General features: G+C 41.6%; 1 protein-coding gene and 1 long non-coding RNA gene across 2 annotated transcripts in view; one reads left to right on the forward strand and one right to left on the reverse strand.

Moving 5' to 3' along the window:
* Positions 1 to 23,372, reverse strand: part of LOC106591235 (sialoadhesin) — a 608,384-nt gene that overhangs the window by 468,708 nt on the left and 116,304 nt on the right. The gene's annotated exons all lie outside the window — the stretch shown is intronic.
* LOC123730820 (uncharacterized) lies at positions 17,478 to 18,899 on the forward strand. The gene is made up of 4 exons (XR_006762263.1): positions 17,478 to 17,533; positions 17,662 to 17,877; positions 18,036 to 18,356; positions 18,861 to 18,899. It is a non-coding gene; the product is annotated as an uncharacterized lncRNA (long non-coding RNA).

Here is a 23,372-nt window from a genome sequence, read left to right on the forward strand (position 1 = left end):
TTTTGCAGTAACTCTTTTGACTCATCATATACGCTGCTGCTTTTGTCTTTTATCTGTCACTTTATTCCTAGTTATGTACATATCTACCTCAATTACCTTGTAACCCTGCACATCGACTCGGGACTGGTACCCCGTGTATGTAGCCAGGTTATTGTTACTCATTGTGTATTTATTAAGTGTTATTAGTTTTCGATTTCTCTCTCTGCATTGTTGGGAAGGCCCCTTAAGTAAGCATTTTACTGTTAGTCTACACCTGTTTACATTTAATTTGACGTGACGAAGAAAAAAAGATTAGTTCCCATAAAAGGACATAAATAGCATATATAGGAGGAGAATAATGATTTGTTTCTTTTTACTCCAGATGTTGTGTTGAAGATGGATCCTACATCTGTGTCAGAGAGGGAGAATGTCACACTGACATGTAGAACCAAATGTACACTGGACCCCATCACAGTCTACAGTTGGTATAAGAATGGACAGCCTATACCAAACAGCAACACCTACTCTCCTGTCTATATCCTATTCTCAGTCAGCAGTGAGGATACAGGCCGATACTCCTGTGCTGTAGAAGGCCATGAGGATCTCTGACTTGGCTCGGTTCTTAGGGTCTGTTGGAAGATGAACCTTCGTCCCAGTCTGAGATCCTGAGCACTCCGGGTCCGGTTTTCACTAACTTTGCTCCGTTCATCTTTCCCTTGATCCTGACTAGTCTCCCAGTCCCTGCCGCTGAAACACATCCCCACAGTATGATGCTGCCACTACCATGCTTCACTGTAGGGATGGTGGCAGGTTTCCTCCAGGCGTGACACTTGGAATTCAGGCCAAAGAGTTAAATCTTGGTTTCATCAGACCAGAGAATCTTGTTTCTCATGGTCTGAGTGTCCTTTTGGTGCCTTTTGGCAAACTCCAGGCGGGCTGTCATGTGCCTTTTACTGAGGAGTGGCTTCCGTCTGGCCACTCTACCATAAAGTCCTGATTGGTGGAGTGCTGCATAAATGGTTGTCCTTCTGGAAGATTCTCCCATCTCCACAGAGGAACTCTGGAGCTCTTTCAGTGTGACCATCGGGCTCTTGGTCACCGTCCTGACCAAGGCTCTTCTCCCCCGATTGCTCAGTTTGGCCGTGCAGCCAGCTCTATGAAGAGTCTTCGTGTTTCCAAACGTCTTCCTATTACAAATGATGGAGGCCACTGTGTTTTTGGGGACCTTCAATGCTACAGACATGTTTTGGTAACCTTCCCCAGATCTGTTCCTCGACACAATCCTTTTCTTGGAGCTCTACGGACAATTCCTTTGACCTCATGGCTTGGTTTTTGCTCTGACATGCACTTTCAACTGTGGGACCTTATATAGACAGGTGTATGCCTTTCCAAATCATATCCAATAATTGCATTTACCACAGGTGGACTCCAATAAAGTTGTAGAAACATCTCAAGGATGATCAATGGGAACAGGATGCACCTGAGCTCAATTTCGAGTCTCATAGCAAAGGGTCCGAATTCTGTTTTTTATAATATTAGCAAAAATGTCTAAACCTATTTTATCTTTCATTATGGGGTACTGTATGTAGATTGTTTAGTAAAAAAAAATATAGAATTTGTTTTAGAATAAGGCTGTTACACAATGTGGAAAAAGTAATGGGGTCTGAATACTTCCCGAATTACACTTAGGCTGATATATACAAGTATTGCTGTGTATTCATTTGCGGTTAATAATAATATGTACTCGTATCATCCATATTTTACTATAGGGAAATAAACCTCAGTTATGACTGATCCAAATAACTTCACAGATCTTCATTGTAAAGGGTTTAAACACTGTTTCCCATGCTTGTTCAATGAACCATAAACAATTAATGAACATTCACCTGTGGAACGGTCGTTAAGAAACTAACAGCTAGTTACAGTTATGAAAACGTAAGACACTAAAGAGGCCTTTCTATTGACTCTGAAAAACACCAAAAGAAAGATGCCCAGGGTCCCTGCTCATCTGCGTGAACGTGCCTTAGTCATGCTGCAAGGAGGCATGAGGACTGCAGATGTGGCCAGGGAAATAAATTGCAATGTCTGTACTGTGAGACGCCTAAGACAGGGAGACAGGACGGACAGCTGATCGTCCTCGCAGTGGCAGACCACGTGTAGCAACACCTGCACAGGATCGGTACATCCGAACATCACACCTGCGGGACAGGTACAGGACGGCAACAACAACTGCCTGTGTTACACCAGGAACACACAATCCCTCCATCAGTGCTCAGACTGTCCTCAATAGGCTGAGAGAGGCTGGACTGAGGGCTTGTGAGCCTGTTGTAAGGCAGGTCCTCACCAGACATCACCGGCAACAACGTCGCCTGTGGGCACAAACCCGCCGTCGCTGGACCAGACAGGACAGGCAAAAAGTGCTCTTCATTGACGAGTTACAGTTTTGTCTCACCGAGAGTGATGGTCGGATTCGCGTTTATCGTCGAAGGAATTAGCGTAACACCGAGACCTGTACTCTGGAGCGAGATTGATTTGGAGGTGGAGGGTCCGTCATGATCTGGGGCGGTGTGTCACAGCATCATCGGACTGAGCTTGTTGTCATTGCAGTCAATCTCAACGCTGTGCATTACAGGGAAGACATCCTCCTCCCTCATGTGGTACCCTTCCTGCAGGCTCATCCTGACATGACCCTCCAGCATGACAATGCCACCAGCCATACTGCTCGTTCTGTGCGTGATTTCCTGCAAGACAGGAATGTCAGTGTTCTGCCATGGCCAGCGAAGAGCCCGGATCTCAATCCCATTGAGCACGTCTGGGACCTGTTGGATCAGAGGGTGAGGGCTAGGGCCATTCCCCCCAGAAATGTCTGGGAACTTGCAGGGGCCTTCGTGGAAGAGTGGGGTAACATCTCACAGCAAGAACTGGCAAATCTGGTGCAGTTTATGAGGAGGAGATGCACTGCAGAACTAAACATGAGACACAGTGATGGTGGGTTGTGTTTAGGAGTAGTATTAACATTAGACACAGTGATGGTGGGTTGTGTTTAGGAGTAGTATTAACATGAGACACAGTGATGGTGGGTTGTGTTTAGGAGTAGTATTAACATGAGACACAGTGATGGTGGGTGTGTTTAGGAGTAGTATTAACATGAGACAAAGTGATGGTGGGTTGTGTTTAGGAGTAGTATTAACATGAGACACAGTGAAGGTGGGTTGTGTTATCAGTACTATAACATGAGACATAGTGATGGTGGGTTGTGTTTAGGAGTAGTATTAACATGAGACAAAGTGATGGTGGGTTGTGTTTAGGAGTAGTATTAACATGAGACACAGTGATGGTGGGTTGCACATTGTATTAACAGGCTACATTAGACTATATATGGACAACAGGCTTGTCACGTCCTGACCAGCAGATGGAGCTAGTGTTTTAGTTTTGGGGTCAGGACGTGGCATGTTTGTGTTGGTTAAATGTTGGGTGGATGATTGGGACTTCCAATTGAAGGCAGGTGTGTATAGTTGCCTTTGATTGGAAGTCCTATATAGGTGTGTGTGTTTGTCTTTGGGGTTGTGGGGAATTGTTCTGTGCTTAGCCGTGTGCCTAGTCAGACTGTTATTGTCGTGTTATTGTTTTCCTGTGGATGCCTTACTGGAGTCTATTAAAGTATGAGTATTCACAGTCTCGCTGCGCCTTGGTCCTCTTCTCTCCAGTACGACATTTTCAAGGATGAGTACAACTTATTTTATGACAGAATTCCCCACCAACAAAGGACCAAGCAGCGGAAGAAGGCTGGCGAGGTAAGGGAGACCGAGAGGCACCCCCAAGAATTTTTTTTAGGGGGGCACAAGGGCTGTTTGACGGGGCAAGAGCTGCCCGCCAGTCAACAGTCGCCAGAGCTGCCCGCCAGTCAACAGTCGCCGAGCTGCCCGCCAGAACAGTCGCCACCAGAGCTGCCCGCCAGTCAACAGTCGTCACCAGAGCTGCCCGCCAGTCAACAGTCGTCACCAGAGCTGCCCGCCAGTCAACAGTCGTCACCAGAGCTGCCCGCCAGTCAACAGTCGTCACCAGAGCTGCCCGCCAGTCAACAGTCGCCACCAGAGCGGCCAGACTGCGCTGACCTGCCCGAGTGGCCAGACTGCCCTGACCTGCCCGAGTGGCCAGACTGCCCTGACCTGCCCGAGTGGCCAGACTGCCCTGACCGTCCCGAGTGGCCAGCCTGTCCCCCGGCCCAGCCCGAGTCGCCCTCCTGTCCCCCGGCCCAGCCCGAGGCGCCCTCCTGTCCTCCGGCCCAGCACGAGTGGTCCGTCCTGCCAGGGTCAGCCCAATGGCCCATCTGCCCGGCGCAGCTAGCAGCGCCACCGAAGTGGGCTCGCCGACGGTGGAGCAAGGTCCACGCCTGCACCTGAGCCACCTCCAGGATAGGTGGGTTGGGGAGGGAGGGTGTAGCACAGTGCCGTCGGTGACGGCAGCCACCCTCCCTCCTTGTTGTTTTAGGGTTATTGTTTATGGGTTTTGTGTTGTTTTTTTGTTGGTAGGTGCATTCCGGGGTCTGCACCTTGAGGTCTTCACGTCTGACCAGCAGATGAAGCTAGTGTTTTAGTTTGGGGTCAGGACGTGGCATGTTTGTCGTTTTAAATGTTCGGGTGGATGATTGGGACTTCCAATTGAAGGCAGGTGTGTATAGTTGCCTTTGATTGGAAGTCCCATATGTGTGTGTGTTTGTCATTGGGGTTGTGGGGAATTGTTTTCTGTGCTTAGCCGTGTGCCTGTCAGCTGTTATTGTTTTCCTGTGGATGCCTTATGGAGTCTATTTTGAGTATTCACAGTCTCGCTGCGCCTTGGTCCTCTTCTCTCCAGTCGACATTTTCTGGGCGATGAGTACAACTTATTTTGTGACAAGGCTACATTAGACTATATATGGATAACAGGCTGCATTAGACTATATAAGGATAAGCAGGCTACATTAGACCGTATATATGGATAACAGGATACATTAGACTATATATGGGTAACAGGCTGCATTAGTCTATATATGGGTAACAGGCTTAGTCTACTATTGGGTAACAGGCTACATTAGACTACATATGGATAACAGGCTACATTAGACTAGTATGGATAACAGGCTACATTAAGACTATATATGGATAACAGACTACATTAGACTATATATGGATAACAGGGGCTACATTAGACTATATATGGATACGCGTTACATTAGACGATATATGGATAACAGGCTACATTAGACTATATATGGATAACAGGCTACATTATACTTTACAGTATATGGACAGCAGCGGTCAATACAGCAGGCTACGGTGATGATGATACTGATTCCCATACTAGCTAATAGTTTTACCAGTCTTGTACTTAAGGGTCAACAGTGTAATATGACTTTGTTGTAGCCAGTATTGTGTTTCACCATTCTATCTGATGTATTGTCAGTTTGTTATGTTATTTGCCCAACGTTATTGACGACATTATTATTATTAGAATGGTGCAGTAATGTTGAGATGCCAGTAGGGAGAGCTCTAGTTTAGAACACTGGAACCTTAAGTAAGTACCACTTTGATCCCATTTTCCTCTTTTAAAGAATGTAGGCCCACTCCTCAAATGAAGAAATAGCTATGCAGTCTGCTGCACATTTTCTATTGAAATAATGTACAGTACATCCCCTTTTTGCAGTTCATGCATGTTAATATCTTAGGCTATAGTAAACACATATTTGTCACTTAAAAAATGTAAGCCCACTCCTCAAATGAAGAAAGGCAACTATATATGTAGTTCTCAGTCTGAGCTCTCAGGACCTCAGACTGGGGCAAAGGTTCATCTTCCAACAGGGACCCTAAGCACACAGCAGGCAATGCAGGAGTGGCCGGACCAAGTCTCTGAATGTCCTTGAGTGTTCCGCCAGAGCCCGGACTTGAACCCGATCAACATCTCTGGAAAACCTAAAAATGGCTGTGCAGCCTCCCCAACCAACTTGACAGTTGAGAGGATATGCAGAGAAGAATGGGAGAAAATCCTATGTACAGATGTGCACCAAGCTTGTACCGTAATACCCAAGAAGAATCGAGGCTGTAATCACTGCAAATAGTTAATTAACAATGTACTTAGTAAAGGGTCTGAATACTTACGTAAATGTGGTATTTCAGTTTTATTTTATTTTTTACTTTGCGTAACAAAATTGGGAGTTGCCGGAATAAATTGGGAGTTGCCGGAATAAGAAGTGAGCGGAGAGGGGGGTGACCTGGGAAGCTCTGAGGTACTAGAAAGAGAAATCAAATGTCCTTTTGTAATAATAAAACATTGCATGCTTATCATTGCATTTGTATATTTAGTGTAAGATGGCGCCAGAGCAGAAGGCAGATGTTTTACGTGCCCCCAACCAATGTTTTTGGTGGTTGTTTTCTGCATTGTTGTACCGACTTTTAATTTTTTACTGTTTTTGTACATAATGTTTCCGCTACCGTCTCTTACAGTGAGGGGGGAAAAGTATTTGATCCCCTGCTGATTTTGTACGTTTGCCCACTGACAAAGAAATGATCAGTCTATAATTTTAATGGTAGGTTTATTTGAACAGTGAGAGACAGAATAACAACAAAAAAAATCCAGAAAAACGCATGTCAAAAATGTTATAAGTTGATTTGCATTTTAATGAGGGAAATAAGTGGCCAGGAAGGAGCTGGTACGATGTACATTACTGTCGGTTTTAGATTTTAGTGATGTTATATATATGAGCAGGCCTCACTACCCTGAGAAGGCACTTGATTCCAGTGTATCATGCTGCCCCTCATTCATTCACAAATCAAAACATCTAACACATCAGTTGTGATCTCTACAAGCGCTATTGGCTGGTCGTCATTGACCTTACGTAGGCTTAAACACCGGTATACACTGATTTATAAGCTGCCTATTGGTGGTAAAATGCCATTTTATCTTTTGTTCTTTTAGTTAGCCGGGTCGTAAATAAGTATCAATTACGGTCCCATTCTGATTTGCTTCTAACAGTACCAAAAATTTGAACAGGTCATGGTAGGCATAGTTTTAAAGTTACTCAGCTCCGTGGTCCTGGAATTCTCTCTTGAACATTTTAAAATGTGATCTAGTTTAGTTGGCGGAGTTAAACACTTGATCGATGCATATATTATACAAAAGTGTAATTGTTTTTAGGCCAGCTGTTTTTAGTCGATGTTTGTGTTTTAAATGTAATATGTTTTTGTTGTACTGTGTTTGTTTTAGTTTTTGTTTAATGTTGTGTGTATGAAATTTGGTTTGTCTGAAACGTTGTTCCCCTTGCTGCTATTGGATCAGGTCTCTCTTGGAAAATAGATATTTATCTCAATGAGAATAGTATTTGAGTATTTGACCCCCTCTCAATCAGAAAGATTTCTGGCTCTCAGGTGTCTTTTATACAGGTAACGAGCTGAGATTAGGAGCACACTCTTAAAGGGAGTGCTCCTAATCTCAGTTTGTTACCTGTATACTACCCTGTCCACAGAAGCAATCAATCAATCAGATTTCAAACTCTCCACCATGGCCAAGACCAAAGAGCTCTCCAAAGATGTCAGGGACAAGATTGTAGACCTACACAAGGCTGGAATGGGCTACAAGACCATCGCCAAGCAGCTTGGTGAGAAGGTGACAACAGTTGGTGCGATTATTCGCAAATGGAAGAAACACAAAGAACTGTCAATCTCCCTCGGCCTGGGGCTCCCTGCATCACACCTCGTGTGTGCAATGTCCTGAGAATAGAGAATCAGCCCAGAACTACACGGGAGGATCTTTTCAATGATCTCAAGGCAACTGAGACCTAGTCGCCAAGAAAACAATTGGCACACTACGCCGTGAAGAACTGAAATCCTGCAGCGCCCGCAAGTCCCCCTGCTCAAGAAAGCACATATACATGCCCGTCTGAAGTTTGTCAATGAACATCTGAATGATTCAGAGGACAACTGGGTGAAAGTGTTGTGGTCAGAATGAGACGAAAATGGAGCTCTTTGGCATCAACTCAACTCGCCGTGTTTGGAGGAGGAGGAATGCCTATACGACCCCAAGAACACCATCCCCACCGTCAAACATGAGGTGGAAGACATTGCTTTGGGGTTTTTCTGCTAAGGGGACAGGACAACTTCACCGCATCAAATGGACGATGGACGAGGCCATATACCTCAAATCTTGGTGAGAACCTCCTTCCCTCAGCCAAGGCATTGAAAATGGGTATGGATGGGTATTCCAGCATGACAATGATCAAAACACACCAAGGCAACAAAGGAATGGCTCAAGAAGAAGCACATTATAAGGTCCTGGAGTGGCCTAGCCAGTCTCCAGACCTTAATCCCATAGAAAGTCTCTGGAGGGAGCTAAAGGTTCGGTTGCCCAAGCGTCAGCCTCGAAACCTTAAGACTGGAGAAGATCTGCAAGAGGAGTGGGACAAAATCCCTCCTGAGATTGCAAACCTAGTGCTCAACTACAAGACAACGTCTGACCTCTGTATTGCCAACAAGGGTTTTGCCACCAAGTACTAAGTCATGTTTTGCAGAGGGTCAAATACTTATTTCCCTCCATTGAAATGCAAATCATTTTATAACATTTTTTGACATACGTTTTTCTGGATTTTTTTTTGTTATTCTGTCTCTCTGTTCAAATAAACCATACCATTAAAATTATAGACTGATCATTTCTTTGCCAGTGGGCAAATGTACAAAATCAGCAGGGGATCAAATACTTTTTTCCCTCACTGTGTGCTCCTGATGTGTTTAATAATTAGCTTTGTAGTGCTGTCAGACATTATTACTCAATGGCCTGTTACTAAGATTTTATATTACGTAATACTTTATGGTTCAGTGTCACGATATCACTTGTTTTATCATCAAATTATTCATAATTACATGTTTACCTTTGCAGTTTTTACAGTGTGGTTTAGTGTCAATACATTATAAGCATCATGTTGTAAATAAGCTCAGAGTTTCAGACAATAAATACACATTTTATTGTGTTTGAAAATATTACAGCTCAGCCTGCCATTCTTCACTGTCTGTTAACTTGAAAAATGAAAAAAGCTTTAACCCTTTAACTTCTGTTCTCCCCTTTGGGTAAAAAATACCCACCTTCACTAAACCCCTTAAAAATAAAGCACAATTACGAATTTTAAATCCCAAATCTATTATTGCATGAAGAAACAACCTGTCATTCATCAAACTGTGTGAATATCTGGGTTTTCCCTCTTCACAATGCAGAAAGACTGCATTTAAACAGGTGACACCACTTGTTTTTATGACAACACACCTGTAATAATTGTTTTCTTTACTAAAGGAGAGGTTTATTATTATTGGTAAAGGTACTGCATAGGTGTAAACATTTTTTTTTGCAAGAGATAGCACTTGTATAGCCTAAGAAAGTAGCAGAAATATGCAGAAAGTAGTTTTGAATGCATTTTATTGTACAATGAGGAATTCAACTACAAAATGCTGGTCTTCTCCCTTTTTTTTAACCATTGCCCCCACCCACAAGGTGTATAAACAACAACAATAAATAAGAATAAGATAATAGATACAAAATGTGAAGAACATAAATCAATCAACTCTAATTAGCACATGCAGAGACAAAGTATGGCAAAGTGTGTGTGCATGGACTTTGCAGATGTATTTCTCACATGTGCACCATAGTATGTTGTTTAACAGTCCTTCTTTGGGGGGCAGTGGCATCTCCTCCTCTTGCCCTGCTCATGCCTTAGGTGGTTCATTCAGCCCCCTCAACAGCTTTCACTAGCGCTGCAGGGCTGCTGTGGAGGAGGCGCTCCCTTCTTCGAATGTGTGTGTGGGTTACAAGTGCCTTTCCCAGCTGCTCCAGGAACACCCTCAATCTTGTTCGCTTATCAGGCAACTCCAGGTAGGGTTGATCTTGTTCCATATCACGAAGGATTGTATGAGGACACATCAATGATGTTATGGAAGATGACCAGGGGCCAGCGGGCTGTGTCATCCTCCTGCAGCTATAAGTTCCAATCACCTTGTCCAGGTTATCACCTCCTTTGTTGTGGTTGTAGTCCGGATGATGGCTGGCTTCCTTTCTTCACGATCGCTGAGCTCAGCCATTTTTGTGCAGTGTGCTCAGGAAGACCACATTCTTGTTCGACTTTGGGAGGTAAGAAACTAGAGTGGGGGTGAAGGCAAAATTTGATGAGAAGGCCTCTCTCCCCCTTGTTGCGAGGAGTGCCGGGGGGAGCTCAGGCTTGTTCTTTCTAACTGTGCCAACCATGGTGATCTTCCTCTTCAGGAGCTGCTGTCTGAGTTCAATCAGTAGCGCACATAATCTCAATTTCTCATTGTGTATGTGTGTTGTTTGTGGTGTGTAAATGATTTTATAACTGCTGGGTCAAAAAGGATCCTAGACAATCTTTGTACGCTGGTGGTGTACAGCTTTCATGGAAATATGAACAAAGGCGATGTTTCACTTTGTCTAAAGTCGAGGTCACTCTTGGAAAATATAATTTAGGGGGTTTTCTCTGCTGTTAAACATAGTGGCAGGTCATTTTTTACCCTTAAAACCACACACTGTTTAAACATGTATTCCACGGTACAGTAGACAGATATTATAATATTGTATTACATTGTTGGTTGTCAAGCATGTAAATGTGTTGTTGAGGAAGAACACCATCTGCGTCAGCTTCTTGGTCCCTGACATAGAGTTTGATAGAGGGCGCATCTTTGCCATGATTATGTTTTCAGGTGAGTAACAACTTTTTTAATGAATAACATATAACTTCAACCGTTCATGTAATAAATATAATACCAGAATCAATGTTTTTATGTGCCATTATGTACCCACCATGAGACACATGGCTCTGCCTTCTTGAGTCTGAAGGAAGATCCAGTTTTTAACAGACAATTAACATTTGATCATTAGTTGATCAAAATGTATCTATTTTCATACATTCTGAATACGCCTGCAGTGACAGCAGTTCTGACAGTTTGATGAATGCACAGGCGGCAAAGATAAGATTGCAACACAGGAAACCTCTCTTCCTGTGTTTGTTCTTGCTGACTTCTTCAAAACCAACACCGTTGAGTAACTCGTTGAGAGGTCAAACTGTCAAACACGTGTTGCATTTTCCTTATTCAGTTTTTCAGTCTGAAATGTCTAAAATAGGCATATTTTATCTATTAGTGGTGATTGACATGAATGATATGTCTAAACAGCATGCAGCAATCAAACATTCATAATAATGGTTCTCATCAATTGTTCTCATGGGGCGGCAGGTAGGCTAGTGGTTAGAGAGTTGGACTTGTGGTTGCAAGATCAAATCCCCGAGCTGACAAGGTGAAAATCTGTCGTTCTGCTCCTGAACAAGCCAGTTAACCCACTGTTCCTCATTTAAAATAAGAATTTGTTCTTATTAACTGACTTGCCTAGTTAAATTAAGGTTAAAAAAAATCAACAGGCCCTTGGTCAGCCTTGATGATAATGTGATAAAAACATGTTACCTCAGAACCACATTATATGAGCGGGGTATACATTACACCTTTATGAAACCAGTCATAACACCTTCATCAGTGTTCCAGAATCATTCATTACAACTGTCATAACACATTTATTTGACATCATTTGTAAGGAATTTTCAAAATAAAAGTCCCTTTTGAATAGCTCTTTATTTATCAGCACAACAGAAATGCTAATTATTACTGTCATAGTACCCAACCCAGCTGACCCGCTATTTGTGCAACAGTCTGGGACCACTGGGTAATCCTCAGTGCATTACCCAGGTAGCATTAGCAATTAAGGCGATTATTTGCCTTGTACAAGGCTACAATGGCAGAAGGGGTTGGAACCACACCTGTGTGTAAATAGTGTATTTCATATACTTTAATGAGCTGTACTTGATGATTGAGCTTGTTTGGTGCAATGGAACAAACAGAATATTTCAAAGGTGCAAAAAACATTCAGCTGGCACTCCAGGCGGGCTCAAGCAAACAATCAAAATATTTGAACGATATAAGAATACTATTTGAACCCAGATCTGGATAACACCAGTGTAATTGGTGTCATTTTAGCATCGTAACCTTGCCTGAAAATGGAATACTTGCATTAGCTCCACAAGCTAACACATTGGCTTGTGCTCAGCAGAGTCTAAACCTGTCAGTAACACCAGCAACCATCTGGCTCAATCCCACCATGTTCCTCTACTAAATAAACGTGTAATACTGTAATGAAAACAGGACTTTTATTTTGAAGTTTACATTGGAATGATGTATAAATATGTTGTCAAGGTTATTATGAATGATACTGCAACATTCATGAAGGGGTTATGAATGATGTCCTAAAGGTGTAATGAATGCATTATGTATCCCCGCTTCTTATGAAGTGTCCCTTAAACACACAATGGTATAGTACATACCCCTACATACAGTCTCAACATGTATTACAAACACACACAATGGTACAGTACATACCCCTACATACAGTCTCAACATGTATTACAAACACATAATGGTACAGTACATACCCCTACAGTCTCAACATGTATTACAAACACACACACATGCACACACTCACAGGCACACAGTCTGTGACAAAATAAACACACACATACTCCGCAACATTTGTATTTTTTTTTATAAAGTCTATTGTACAATGGGAAAGTGTATTTCTGCTGTCACAGTACCCAACCCTATGACACATCAAACACAGAACAGAATAGGAGCACAACAGAGTCAGTCTCGTCCTTGGAGTGTCTTCGTCATGGCCACCAAGGCATTAGGGGATGGAACCTGAAAAGGGATGTAGGTGTTGAGAAAACTTGTCTGAGACCTGAAGACTTGTATAAGCTCCCTTAGCTAATGCCTATGCTTACTAAGTGTAGCAGGGTAACACAGTCTTGTGGCCTGCAGGAGACCTAGGTTAGAAACCAGTTTGTCACATTGGTGCCTGGATAGGTACAGTCAGGTCCCAAGTGAATGGCACCCTTGATAAAGATGAGCATAAAGACTGTCTGAACTAAATAATACAAATACTGAGTTATATTGTATGGTCATTTTGGTTTTTGAAAATATTTAATACTAACACAAAGCTCAAAGAAAGAGATGAATTCATCTTTCACAAAAATGTAATCAAACTTGGAAAAAGCAGTCGCAAAAACCATCAAGTGCTGCGATGAAACTGACTTAATGGGACCGTCACTAGAAAGGAAGACCCAGAGTTACCTCTGCTGCAGAGGATACGTTCATTAGAGTTAACTGCACCTCAGATTGTAGCCCAAATAAATGCTTCACAGATTTCACGTAAGACACATCTCAACATCAACTGTTCAGAGGAGACTGCGTGAATCAGGCCTTCATGGTCGAATTGCTGTCAAGAAACCACTATTAAAGGACACCAATAAGAAGAAGACTTGCTTGGGCCAAGAAACACGAGCAATGGACATCAGACCGGTGGGAATCTGTCCTTTGTTCTTATGAGTCCAAATTTGAGATTTTTTTGGTTCCAACCGCTGTGCTTGTGAGTGCAGTGGAGGTGAACGGTTTGATCTCTGCATGTGTGGTTCCCTACTGGGAAGCATGGAGGAGGAGGTGTGATGGTGTGGGGTGCTTTGCTGGTGACACTGTCAGTGATGTATTTAGAATTCCAAGGCACACTTAACCACATGGCTACCACACATTCTGCAGCGATACGCCATCCCATCTGTTTTGCGTATTTTGTTTTTCAGCAGGACAATGACACAACACACCTCCAGTCTGTGTAAGCTATTTGACCAAGAAGAGTTATGGAGTGCTACATCAATCTGGCCTCCACAATCACCCCGACCTCAAGCCAATTGAGACGGTTTGGGATAAGATTAGACCGCAGAGTAAAGGAAAAGCAGCCAACAGGTGCTCAGCACAGAACTCCCCTTTAAGACTGTTCGAAAAAAGCATTCCCTCCATGGCTGGTTGAGAGAATGTCAAGAGTGTGCAAATTTGGTCATAAAGGCAAGGGTGGCTACTTTGAAAATATAAAATATTTGTTTAACACTTTTAGTTACTACTGATTCCATATGTGTTGTTTCTTGGGTTTGATGTCTTCACTATTATTTTACAATGTAGAAAATAAAAATTAAAAAAATAAATAAATAAAGAGAAACCCTTGAATGAGTACGTGTGTCCCTTTTGACTGGTACTGTGTATATATACACTGTATACAGCTGATGTGCTGTGCCCTGGAAATCCACAAGCAAGTGGAAAGTGGGGGAGGAAAGTGTGCTAGATAGATGTGAGAAGGAAGTATATACAGTATATGCTGAACAAAAATATAAATGCAACATGCAATCATTTCAAAACTTTTACTGAGTTCACACTAAGGAATACGGAAATTTCACATGACTGAATACAGATAATGCATCTGTTGGTCACAGATACAGTACCTTCAAAAAACAAAACGAGGCTCGTGGATCGAGAAAACCTGTCGTTAGTCTGGTGCTCGACCACCATTTGCCGACACCCTCCCTTTGCTACAGTTGATCAGGTTGTTTATTGTAGTCTGTGGAATACTGTCCCACTCCTCTTCAATGGCTATTTTCTGGATATTGGTGGGACCTGGAGAATCAGTGTGGCAAGTCACGTGTCCGATTCAGAGCATCCCAAACATGCTCAATAGGTGACATATCTGGTGATATGCAGGCCAGTGGAAAAACTGACATTTTCAGCTTCCAGGAATTGTGTAGAATCCTTGTGACATGAGCCTGCATTATCTCATGCTGAAACAGGAGGTGATAGCAGCGGATGAATGGCAACAAACAATGGGCCTCATGATCTCACACATCTCTGGGCATTCAAATTGCCATTGATAAAATGCAATTGTGTTTGTTGTCCGTAGCTTATGCCTGCCTATACCACTAACCCCACCACCACCATGGGGCCTCTGTTCACAACGATTGACATCAGCAAACGCATCTCCCTCAAACGCCATCCTTCTTCTTGTGAGGCCAGTTGAATGTATTTGCTAATTCTCTAAAACAACGACTTGGTCAGTTTAAGTTAGAGAAATTAACATTAAATTCTCTGGCAACAGCTCTGGTAGACTTCGTGCAGTCAGCATGCCAATTCGCACTCCTCAAAACTTGAGACGTGGCATTGTGAAGTTGTGTGAGAAAACTGTCACATTTTATAATGGCCTTTTATTGTCCCCAGCACAAGGTGCAACTGTGTAATGATCATGCCTTTTAATCAGCTTCTTGATAGCCTCACCCGTCGATGGATGACTTATCTGCAAGAGAAATGCTCACTAATGGGGATGTAAACAAATTTGTGCAAAACATTTGAGAAAAAACTAGCTTGTTGTTAATCCTGGACTTATTTCTGGGATCTTTTATTTCAGCTCATGAGACATGGGACCAACACTTTACATGTTGCGTTTATATTTTTGTTCAGTTTCATCACACCGAATATCCCCTATAGTGTATGCCAAAATGTACATGCCAATTGACCCACACAACACTTGCGTTAGGAAACAGCATGTGAACAGTCCCTCAGCACAACAATTTCTTCTTCTTGCACTTTATTCTTCTTGCATCTTTGTATCTGTGCCATTATCGTATCTGTGACAGCATGGGCAGCGCCACTGAGGCTATCTCCATTTTGAAGGTGTCCATTTTTTATTCACGATTGGCTGGTTGAACATGACTCCAACTGGGTCACCAGGAGGGATCAGCCAATAAAGTTGAAAGTCACATCCAGTTGACTACATTAAAATGACACTGCCCATGCTAGACTCTGCCCATGCTAAAACACGGCCTTTGGCCACTTGGCCTCTATCCTTCTCTATGGACCTTTTAAACAAACTCTAATTTGAGTTGTCGGGTGTGGATCCCACTGGAATACGTTCAAGAGCCCTGATTGCTTGGCATGTGAGTGATTAACAGGCCTGAATATATCAGATTGGAAGGGCCAGTGGTTTACGGTAGAAACTAAGATCTGAGGAGAGTACATGGGGAGCTATATCTCTGCAGATGATCTGTCTATCGAGATCAAAATCCCTGATACAGGTCCACTCAAATTAATATGGGCGGAATAGGTGTTTTTGCAGGGGTCAAACTTCTCAAATTCCATATTGATACAGGAAACCCTGGGCAATGATTAAGTGTATTAAGAACAAGTTTATTGACATAGTCATGAAAAATGTGAAGAATTTAATAAACGGGCTATGATGGGAATATGCCTCTGGGGTCGAATGACCCCAGTCTGGTGTATGAGAGATTCAGAAACCATGTACATTCTCAGTCAACACGTTGTACTGGATCTGTGTATAAAGACCACATTGAAAATGGGCTGCATTTTTTACCCTCTTGTCATTTTTTTTAGCCAAATGAAGAAATGCAACTAGCTATGTGGTCACATTTTATATTTAGATACATAAAATACAGTACATCTTTTTTTCCTACGACATGCTGTTGATGCCTGTTGTCGTCTTAAATTCCTGACTAGGCTACTTTAAAAACGTGTCAATACCCAACCAAGGAACTCACTTCTTGTTTCTATGACCTGCTACGCCAGTAAGTTGTCCCACTGCTTTACAACCTCTCCCTTCACTCTGTAAGTAATCGCTACAGTATATTATATAGTTGAGTGTTTTTAGGTTATTATCTATTATTATCATTGTTCATTATTTTATGTTTAGCTTATAAATCACGTGGTACGACATACTGAATCATTTAACTTTTGTTAGTTTTTGAGCTGTGTTTAGGTTTGTTAGCATCAGGGCCTGTATTCATACTGAAGTGTCTCAGAGTAGGAGTGCTGATGTGTGATCAGGTCCCCCCTGGTCCATATATAATGCCAACTTCTGCTCTCCTAGTCTACTCTGAGACATATGTGAATATGGACCCTAGACCTGTTTTAATGTATCAGGTGGATTATTCACCAACAGAAGTGAGTTGTTGTTATGTTTCCTAAGACTTGCAGTGTGGGAGATCCACTGCCTTGAGAACAGCAGGAAGTGATGTTGGTCTTTCTCTGGTCTGTAGTAAGGTCTCATTCATACTGTTTTAGTAATGTTATCTTAATGTTATTCTGTTGTCAGTGACATCGTCTGTTAGGCATTTTATCTTTCACACCTCACTGCTGTGAATGCGATGTTGTGTTTATCCATTCTCAACTCAGCAACTACAGTACGGCAACAAAGTGTGGACAAACCCTACTGTCAGTGTAAGCCAATAGACCTTTGTGTAATATCCTTGTGTTGTGTGACTCTGTGTGTTTCGTGTCTGGGTCAGGATGGCTGGAGTGTGCAACACCCCTCGGAGTATCTGTGCCTTACAACACAGTGGTGTGTCCTGCTCTTACATTACACATTCCCAGAGCCACAGTCACTAACAACCTTCTGGTTCACTAAAAAGGGAAGTCTGAGTGACGACCCAGACTACCAAGCTACGTGTGACGATTTCTGCAAAGATAACAAGAATCACTGCACCTCTGAGAATCACAAAGACCTGAGAGAGTGAGCAGCTACGTGCAGGTTCTCTAGATGTCCAGATCGACTGGAGGGAGATTTACTGGCAACCCTGGAGTCACTCTGTCTGTCACAGGTACAGTGATATTCTTCTGTCAATTTAGTTCTGGAAATTGTAGTGTTTTGTCTTCAAAAAATAAATGCCATGTGACTAGAATAGATGTCAGATGACTAATGGTTGTGATGTGTTGTGATCTCCTCCAGATCTGCAGGTGCAGGTGACTCCGTATTCAGTTGTATCAGCGTGGAAGACACTGACTTGCACCACCTGTGTTCTGACTGGTGACCCCACCTACATCTGGTACAAGAACGGACAGATAGTAACTGACAGCACTTCTCCCTATTCAGTCTACCCTGATGCTGCAGACAGCTACTCCTGTGCTGTAAAAGTCAATGAGGATCTCCACTCTCCTGCAGTGTGTGAGTGTGGATTCAACTCAGTATTCTAGTATAACTTTTCAAGTATATCTATTCTGTCTGCTAAACAGTCCTCACAGTTATCTAACATAACTGTAACACAATTATTGCAGCTCATGATTGTATTGTATAAATAATGCCTTCTTGTAATTATGTTTCAGGTGTTCAGGATCAGAGCTGCAACAGAGTGACTTACATCGACAAGAGTATCTGTGCCTTGAAGGGGTCATCAGTGGACATATCCTGTACTTACTCCAGTTATCATCCGATCAAAACAACATTCTGGTTTAGAAATGATAAGTCGGCCCCTGAGGACCTAACCAGAGACCCAGAGTATGCAGGCCGGGCCCTGGATAGCCTTCCCTCCACCCTGAGAATCACAGATCTGAGAGAGAGCGACTCAGCTGAGTATAAATTCAGATTCAACACACAGATCTCAGGATGGGGGTACAGCTTCCCTGGAACAACTCTGTCTGTCACAGGTAAAACTACACTTACAGAACATTATGATATACTGGTAATACTACACCTACAGAACATTATGATATACTGTTAATACTACACTTACAGAACTTATGACATACTGGTAATACTACACTTACAGAACATGATGATATACTGGTAATACTACACTTACAGAATTGTATAATATACTGGTAGTATTACAGAACATTAAGATATACTGTTAGTACTATATTTACATAACATTATTCTATATTGTAACTACTTTATCTCTAAAAGTAATGGCTAAAAGGTAGCAGCCTAGTGGTTAGAGCATTACTGAAAGGTTGCTGATCGAATCCCCTGACGCTGACAAGCGTAAAGAATCTGTGGTTCTACCCTGAACAAGGTAGTTAACCTCTGTTTTTATAGGTGACATCAATTGTAATAAGTAATTTGTTCTCAACTACTCCGTAAAAATAAGGTTACATAAATACACATTTGGTGGAAGTATTGTTCTTTATGTTGTTCTGTCTTTCATTCAGACCTGCAGGTGACTCTGCTGCAGAGGCGAGACACTGACCTGTAATCACCTTACTCTACTGACACCCCACCAACATCTGGTACAAGAACGGACAACGTCTAGATGAGTCTACTTCCACCTGCAATACTCTTCCACATAATCTTATTCAGACAGTTACTCCCCTGAAAGGAAGGCATGAGGATCTCCAAGCTCCTGCAGTGTGTGAGTGTGAATGCAATTAGTTCTCTACTTAACAAGTATCAATCATTTAAGGCCAATGAGAAGGGACAAATTACATAGAAATGATAACATCATACACTCTTAGAAAATAAGGATACTGTATGTTTCCCTGGGGTACAAAAATATTAAAATACACATAATGTACCTTCAAAGGTATACATAATGATCTCACATGATACTGTTAGGTACCTTTTAGGGTACATGTGAGGATAAAGAGTTTAATGATACATTTTTGTACCCCATATTTTAAACATAAAGGTACTATAATCGGTAATACTTTACTTTATCAAAAAATAAATATTGACCATATTAAATGATCATTGTAATTGCGCACATACTGATGTCAGACATGCACCTACCCCAATGCTCTGTTGCTGATGACTGCGGATGAATGCAGGGGCAGTTTTCGGACAGGATAAGACACCCTCTTTTGACTGATGACTGATAGATAAGGGCTCCACCTATCCTGGGCTTTGTGTTATACAGCCATATACGACTTCTTGACAGTGTCATATAAGGTATTTTTCTTCATCCAAGTAAAGTGACACAGGATGGTCATAATGCAAGTTATGGAAAATATGATGGAAAAAAACATGACTGTAAATAATTCATTACAACAACAAAGGATTTAAGAGACAAACTTGAAATGAAACTTGAAATGAAAGGAAACTTCTTGGCAGGGAATTTTTTTAACTGAATAAATGTTACTGTAGGTGTCATATCCAGCCATAAAGTAATGCAATATGTCATAAAAGGTGTCACTTGCAACATGACGTGTTCTCCATATTACAGGTTACTGACAAGTTATGTCAGCTGTTATGACATATTATGACATGGTTATCACTGTGTTATAAAGTGTTAGGACACTGGGTGTCAAGTAAAGTGTTACCGAATCATCACACTCTCACTCTCAAATAAAGGTCTACAATGTGAAGGTGCATTTCTGTTTCCCAGGGTACTGTTGATATTTGTACCCTCAATACGGTTAAAAGTACAATTATGAATCTTTGCCAACTAAAATGAGGTAGATGTTTGTTACTAGGGTGGCACTCTAAAAAGGCAAATTTGTACCATCATTATTATCATCATTATATTTCCCAGCATGCTCTACTGCAGGTTGATCAAAAAAAAAGATATATATACATGTATCTGTGTTTTTGCATGTACATTGATGGATTGATTAATCATATGCTACACAGATTAATCTTATGCTGTGCTAAAATAAATAACGTACATTTTTCTAAACTAATCCATTCAGCTTTGTTAGATTTTTTTCACCCGTCACTAAAATGGTTATTCCAGTTTAAATGGTTTAGGTAGTCTCCTCACAATGTTCCTAAACCTGACAGTCATTATGAATGCAAATGGCGTGTGAATAATAATCAAACTGTTGGATATCCTAATTCTGGCTGGATTCCAATAGGAATGACAAATCACAATGCAAGCCAGCTTTTTCAGAAATCCCGGTTGGAAGATTTCTGAAACGGGAGTAAATTTGTTAAAATCTGGGAATTTGGGGAAAGTTACTTGATTTTTTCAAGCCTACTTGCATGCCTGATGTGGCCTGTAAACCACAAATTTCAAGCCACTGTATTAGAGTAAAACTAGTCCTCAAAATAAGGCCTCATGAGATATGTAATGTATTGTCATAAAGAGTTTCATTTTAATAATATATGCCTAGGAACTCAGGACTGAAAATGTATGAATTCAACAACCATGTCTCCGTCACTAACAAGTAACTCTACAATTCACTCAAAAACTGGATAATTATATTGGAGGCGTGGCTTAGTGGGTGCGTGGTGTTCAGATAGTTATTTTTGGCCACCCATGAGTGGAAGTGTTGTACCAGTTTAATATTAAGTGATCTATGGTAGAGGTACAGTTTTGCCACAGACAAGGAACAAATGGCTTTGCAATGCTTTTGTACCTGTGTCGAAAGGTACTATCTGTGTTATGAACTGGGGTACAATCATGTACAGTACCAGTCAAAAATTTGGACACAGCTTCTCATTCAAGGGTTTTTCTTTATCTGTACTATTTTCTACATTGTAGAATAATATGTGCAAAGCTGTTATCAAGGCAAAGGGTGGCTGCTTTGAAGAATCTCAAACGAAAGAATATTTTGATTGTTTAACACTGTTTTGTTTACTAAGGATCCCAGTTTTGATGTCTTCTCATCTATCATTCACAATGAAGAAAATAGTAAAAATGGCCCTTGAATGAGTAAGTGTTGTCCAAGCGTTTGACTGGTACTCGTGCCTAACCGGTGGTTCGAGCTAGTAGCAAGCTAATGGGTGGACCCCCCAAAAACACCATCCTGAAAACAACTGTAATTTTTCAATTAATAACACAATCATAACATTTAAAACGATATAAATATAAAAAATACATACAAAAATAAGTAACAAAGACAAATAGAAACAAATTGTAGTATTTAAATACAAATAAAAAAGAGAATCAAATGATTACACTATTACCCTATTGCTAACAAAAAAACAGACAAATAAAACTAAATTGCACAAATCCTATATCACACAAATACACAAATAGAATAACACACTTATAAAGAAGATAACCTGATTATTACACTATTGTACTTCAACCAAGAAACACAAACTAAATTACACAACTAAGTGCGCTACTAATTGCATTAGTACTGTACAAAGTTAGAGGTGTGCAACTCAGACAAGGTTAATTGACCCACAGTCCCACACGGTGACATGATATCATTGACGTGACGTGCAAATGAGTGATAGAAAACCGATCGCGCAAATGTCACCATTCCAATTATTCTTTTTGTTTTTTTGTTTTGTGCGGGTTCCCTGTGCCGCCCCGGCAAGATGCCGCCCCGGGCGGCTGCCCATGTCGCCTATACCTAAATCTGCCCCTGAATATAACTTGGGGAAACAAAGGTTCCTGGGTTATTGAGGTTCAGCCAATTGTCGAAAATAGTTTCATAAATCAAGGCTTTGAATTAACAGAGGCACACCTGCTGGTCCAAATGATTTGTTAAACCTAAATGATTGTTGATTCCCCACACCCCATATAGCGTATCCAGTGCAGCCTTTATGTCTTCTACCAAACCAATACCAAACTAACCAGGTGGTTGTTCGATGAAACGAAGATTCGGACGTCATTGATCATATGCTTCTGATAAATACACAGATCCTAGCTATTTCTACCCAGCCTCGAGCTATGGTATCACCACCTATAACTAAAAGTACAAAGGAGAACCTTACAGGGTACCACCCCAGAGACAAGTGGTTGTACCCTTTTAGCAACAAATCTAAACCTTTATTTCTGAGTGGAGATATATGTCTATATTTAATTTGAATTTTAAATGAATCCTGTCCAAAACATTTATGTCCCATTTTACGATCAGCTTCATTTTGTTTCAGGTGTTCAGGGTGAGAGCTGTATGAATGTGACTTACACCCATCAGAGTATCTGCTCTTGAAAGGGTCAACAGGATATCATGCTTAAACACACATCCCAGTTAGCATAACGTCACAGAAGTATCCTGGTTCAGCAAATGGAGTCTGGTGTAACTACCCATCTGAGCCAGGACCCAGATGCAGATCGTAAAAGCACCATCTGGCAAACAGACAAGGACTCCACTCTAAAAATCATCACAGACCTTAGGGACTCAACTGAGTACAAGTTCAGATTTAAAACAGTTAATGCAGAATGGGGCCCCCCTTTGGAACAGTCTGTCACAGGTAGTACTGCACCTTGTGTTACTGTATATTCTATTAATTTTGTAGAAAAAGGTGCTATGTAGAACCTAAAAGGTTATTTGGCTCACAACCCTTTGAAGAACAGTAGACACATGTAGAACCCTTTCCACAATAGGTTTCTACATGGAACTCAAAATGGTTCCTCTCCAACAGCAGCAGTAATAAATGAAAAAAAGTCCACTGCTGCCTATGACAGTCAAAACTCCTGTTTTTCAAAGACTGTAACATTAACTGATTTATGTTGTATTTATCTGGCATAAACCAGAAAAGCATTATAAAGTAAATGTAATTTACTCTTATTCACAATCTTTCAGGTCTGCAGGTGCACTCCTGCCACAGTGACAGAGGGGTCAGAGACACTGGCCTGTAGGACCGTCTGTACTCTGATTGATAACCCCAACCCTCCTACATCTGGTACAAAAAAGGCCAGCCTCACTGCCAACCAAAATAAGTCAGATCCTCAACCAGTCAGCAGGAGATGGAGATACTCCTGTGCTGTAGAAGGCTTGAGGATCTCCCTCTCTTGAAGAGACTCAACGTCAATGAGGATTTATTGT

This window comes from Salmo salar, chromosome ssa02 (assembly GCF_905237065.1).
Source record: "Salmo salar chromosome ssa02, Ssal_v3.1, whole genome shotgun sequence".
Lineage (NCBI taxonomy): Eukaryota > Metazoa > Chordata > Actinopteri > Salmoniformes > Salmonidae > Salmo > Salmo salar.